We start from the raw sequence: 5,172 nt of genomic DNA on the forward strand, positions 1-5,172 counted from the left end.
GAGCTTCAGGGCGATGCATCTTTGATGTTGATCTGAGCAAGGGAGCGTGAGTTTACAAGCTTTGCAGGACATCCTCCTTTATTCATGAAAAGGCAAGTACCCACAGGGAAACACGCATTCTCCTTCTTTAGTTGTTTCGTTCAACTCGCGTAGCCTCACTTCCCGTTCTTGAACGTGTTTGAACAGATGGTTTCTTTGCTGAAACAACGCATCACAGGTCCCCCATATTATTGTCTTCTCAATTCAAACAACCAAATGGTGAAGCAACGAGCTCTTCCTTTCTTGAAGTCCTACTTCAGAAATGCTCTACCTGCACTTTTCCTTGGTTCGTTGTGTTGTCGATTAAACTCAATATTTACATGCATCGGCGAATTTTTCAGGCACACGCGAACAAAAGAGATGTTATTCGTAGCCTTAATGACCGTAAATGGTAGCGAGATGCTGGTATCTCACTCCCTCTCTCTCAACGCGAGGCTGCATTATTTCAGGACATAATTGGAAATTAATTCTCCCATACCCCGTGTTCACCAATCCTCTGTTAAACAGAAGACAACTCTCCTGACGTGTTGAGCTTCCGTTTCCAATGGTAAGATCCATCGGGCTGGAAAGCGTTCCCTCCATTGCGACCTTTGATGTGATTGACCTGCCACTCCGTTCCTGAAGGCTGTTGTTACCAATATAATACACATTCACAGAAGGTAGTCGAATTGGCCATTGATGTCCCGGTCTGGTTGCGATCCAACGGATCAGATTGGAACGTGATCATTAATGAAATATCAGTCTGATGGTGTGTCGGGTGTTAGGACGGACTCGGTGGGTCGATTGGCCGTGATTCATTACCGACAGCTGGAATCTTCTCACAAGAAACTCTGGCTGGTAAAACTTCCTGCTGTCCAGAAATGTATCGGCACATGGTTCAGTTTCTGTTACATGCTTCTATTAACTTAAAATCCGCGGTGAAGAGAACCAACGATACCGACTTTGACAGAAATTTTAAAGGCGCCGTTGAACTTAGCTCGTGAGCTGCACCGCCACCATGTGGAGACCGATGGAATATAGAGGACAGAAGATGTTTTAATTCTTTGCTTTATAAATGCAACATAGTTCAGTTACCTGTTACCTGCTGCACCTTGACCAACACTCCACAGGAAGTTGTTACTGCATGGCACTGTATATATCGCATAAATTTAATACCTGTCATTGAAAGCGGAGAGGACCGGGTGGTGGAGAATTTGAACAGAAGGTCTGATATATGAGATGAGGAAATGCAGTCTGGGTCATCCACGAACCCCGTTATGTTTATATCTGTTTATGTTCTCCTGTAAATTTATATATATATATATATATATATATTATATAATTTGTCTTTCTGTAACTTACCTTTCTCGCGTTTGAAATACAATGTGCTGCTGCTGGAAAGGCAAATGTTTAACAGCGGATGTTCATCGTATTTACACCCTGGATGTCAATGACAAAAAAAAAACTTGAACACAAACTGACAGGTGAGTCTCAAGTTCATCCCGAACACTGGAGTCCAAACAATGTTCTGCCCAGGACTGAACTGGGGATCCCGCTTTATCTCGCTGGTTTTATCTGGTTTTGAGCAGAGTCATTTCCGCGTTTCCTTCACGTAATAAATAGTTGCGCTGATCAGACGGCGTCAATTAAAAATACAATGATGATAATTCCAATGCTGCTTGAAGATTCTCAACTGCTCTTCTTGATGTTAAAACAATAAAAACAGAGTTGAGATCAGTGTAACAAGTTTCCAGGTGGTCATTGAAACTGTGCGACACGGGACGGACCAACCCGAAGTCAGAGTGCAATGACGTTTGTTGCCGCCACGCCGCAAACACTTGGGTGCCAAAATCAAAACTCGTTTAACAGAACCCTGACCTGGGCTGAACCTCAGGGTTTCTCCGGTAAGATACCAGGTTAGCACAGGGAAGGTGAGCGAGACTGACCAGAAATGGACGAATACCTTGTTACATTGTAGTACGGGAACCTGCAGTGGAGACGTTTCAAAGATCCAAGTGCATTTATTATTAGCGTATGTATACATTATACAACCTTGAGATTCGTCACCGTACATGCCAGAAACCCAAAATAATTCGGAAAAACTCCTCCGATCCGCACGCCCCGACTCGGTCTCGTCCTCCTCCCGATAACATTTCGACGGCGGACTGGGGAGAGGGTGTCTCGGCCCATTGATCAACAGCTCAAATCACTGAGCGCTTTGCACGGTTTCTGTGGTGTAGTGGTTATCACTTTCGCTTTACACGCGGAAGGTCCCCAGTTCAATCCTGGGCAGAAACATTGTTTGGTCTTCTGATTTTACGATGAATCTGAGACTCAACTGTTCAGTTCGGATTCAGATTTTCTGTCATAGGCACCCAGAAGTGCAAACGCCATAAACGTTCACATTTCCAGCAGCAGCACAGCGCATTGCATACCTGACAGAGATAAATGACATTAAGTTGAATTAATATAAATTATGCATCCTTTACAGGAGAACGTAAGCAGATTTAAACAAAAGGAGGTTGGTGGATTTTAAATCGCTTTCTTTGTCTTCCCTCTCCCTCTCCTTCCTGCAACAGGCAGTCAGGATGCTTTGAAATTTGCGTCTCTAGACAGTTCTTAGGATTTGGGGACCCAAACGCAATTTCGTCAACCGTTTTAGGTGAATCAGGCACTTTTTCATCACACAGCTGGCATGTACAGACCGTGTGAGATCTTCCGTGCTATTCAGGTGAGGAACATAAAGCTGTTCACACTCTCTACCCCAAAACTACTGATGTCAATAGGACTAGCCTGTCTACAGGTTAATGCAAATATCCAATCAGTCAATCATGTGGGATCAGTTCGATGCATAAAATCATACAGACGTCGTTAAGAGGTTCAGTTGTTGTTCGCATCCACTTTCAGAATTGAGACGAACCGGGATCTAAGTGACTTCTCCTCTAAATGATTATTGATGGCAAACTGGCGGGTTTGTGTTTCACAAAACTCACTGTTCTCAAGGTATTTTCATGTACAACTGTTTCTATGGCTTACAGAGAATTGAGGGGAAATAAGTGAACAGCATTTCTATGGGCGAAAACTGCCTTTTTAATGAAGGAAGCCAACTGCTTCAAGCTGACAACAGCAATAGAAACTCGGATAACCAAAGGATACAAGTTAAATAAAGATGAACAATTGTGAACTCAGGATATATCGAACATTCAAGCGAATGGTCGACAGAAACGGAAGACCACAGCGATATATTCTGTGGTTTAGTACAAGAGTAATCGAATGATAATGCCACTGAGTCCAGGTGTGAAGCTTATGAGATGGGAATGTAGTGTCTGCAACATGACACAGTGAACTTGATGTGATGTTGAATCCTTGTCCAATGGTTTTATATGGGAACAAATGAGCTCACTACAACTGAAAGGGCAATTGATTTGCATGCTGTGTTCTCCATCGATGAATATTGCACATGAGTGAATAGAAGGAAGATAGCGATCTCACGAATGCAAAAAAAAACAAGATAAATTGGACAGCAAGACAACAATGATAATAACTGCTGTTTCGAAGTTTACTTCACGACCTTTATATTTCCGTAACAGCGATGTTTGGATATAATTGAACAGGGTTCAACAAAGATCCGTGCTGTAGTTCTGTACTTAGTTATATTATAATTGTCAAAGAAATGAAGGAAGCATTGGGTGATAATACGGCGGTTCAAGGGGCTCACTCAACGCAATGAGAAGATTTTCTTGACCCGAGTAGCTATAATCGAACTTCTAATCCGAGAACACTTTAAATGAGATCGATATAATCTAGAGTTTAAAAGAACGATAGATGTTCATATTGAAATATGTGAAGTCGTTAAGTGAATTGCATTATACATACTGGCAAGTTTAAAATCACAAAATTCGGACTCTTCGGAAAGTAAGAGTAGAAGAAGTTGCATATCCCTTTCTGAAAATGCGTGGCTGATTTTTCAGAGGAAGTCGTCAGCATTTGGTGAAATCTCAGGGAATAGGCTCTCTGAGGAACGAGCATAGAATTATAGCTGATACATGGTCCCAATGGGATCATAGTGCTCTTTGGTGCAGATTTGATAAACATTCCTTTCTGCTGAGTAATAATGCCATATTTCCTTTGCTTCCTCCTAAAATGTTAGTCAGTAATTTATCTGCGGCCGCGTAGATTTAATTTGCTGTCCAGCACTTCCTCAAAAGCGGTCTTACATAATTGATCGGCATCGGCAGATTACAACCAACATAGAAATATTGCCTGGTTCTCCAGTAGAGGATTTTACTGGCTCAGAAATTAATTAACAGCACTGTTGGAAATGTAACAAAGTGATGGAAATATTGATGGTGGTCTTATTTACCAATTTATTTGGCTAAATTATGTTAAGAAATAGGTGTTTCCACTGTGTATATGGAAAGAAATATTGGAATACAGCATTTAAGAAGGAAGTAGAACTTAGGACATTTTGTGTAAATGAGGCATTTTGCCCTCTGACAATAGTGGAAGTTCGCCAAAGAAATAGCCCCTAAACATCATGGCTGATGTCACGGTACCTTTGCAATAAAAGTATCTTAAACAAAGAAAGATCAACACCTCGAGATCAGGATTGGCTGAAAGTTACAACAGTGCGAGGTAAGTGTGAGGAGTAACGACAATCTTTCAGAAAGCAAGAAAACAGAGTACATATAAAATGGAGAAATCAGAGTACAAGTTAGAATAAATAAGTGAAAATATAAACACTCCTGCCGGACGAAAATCAATGAAGTACTCATTACAAAGATGGAATGCAAATAACAGGAAATACATGGAATCGAAATCGTTAGAAATCGCCGATGGCATTTCAATGTTTTATCACTCGGGAGGAAGTATTAAATCTAATCTTTCGCTGCCTTTGTGAATGCAGAACCAAAGGTACAGTGAGAGATCTTTTGATACAATTAGTTACAAAAGCAAATAAAAATTACATTTCTTAAAAGGAATACTGATGCGAATATCGGGCATATTATCTGCGTTCACCCGCTTTGGAGATAATTGTTATTGGCTATACACATACTTGGTGCAGCGTCTCTGCCTCCCAATATTATGAGCAGAGGACAGTAACACTGGGACGTGAAGACTACAGTAGTCTAGCGCTCTGTGCTTCGGAGCATG

General features: G+C 41.4%; 1 non-coding gene across 1 annotated transcript; it reads left to right on the plus strand.

The window, feature by feature from the left end:
- The first annotated feature begins 2,243 nt into the window (after positions 1–2,243).
- Positions 2,244–2,316, plus strand: trnav-uac (transfer RNA valine (anticodon UAC)). Its single transcript has one exon. It is a non-coding gene; the product is annotated as a tRNA-Val (tRNA).
- Positions 2,317–5,172: the final 2,856 nt, after the last annotated feature.

This window comes from Hypanus sabinus, chromosome 10 (genome assembly GCF_030144855.1).
Source record: "Hypanus sabinus isolate sHypSab1 chromosome 10, sHypSab1.hap1, whole genome shotgun sequence".
Lineage (NCBI taxonomy): Eukaryota > Metazoa > Chordata > Chondrichthyes > Myliobatiformes > Dasyatidae > Hypanus > Hypanus sabinus.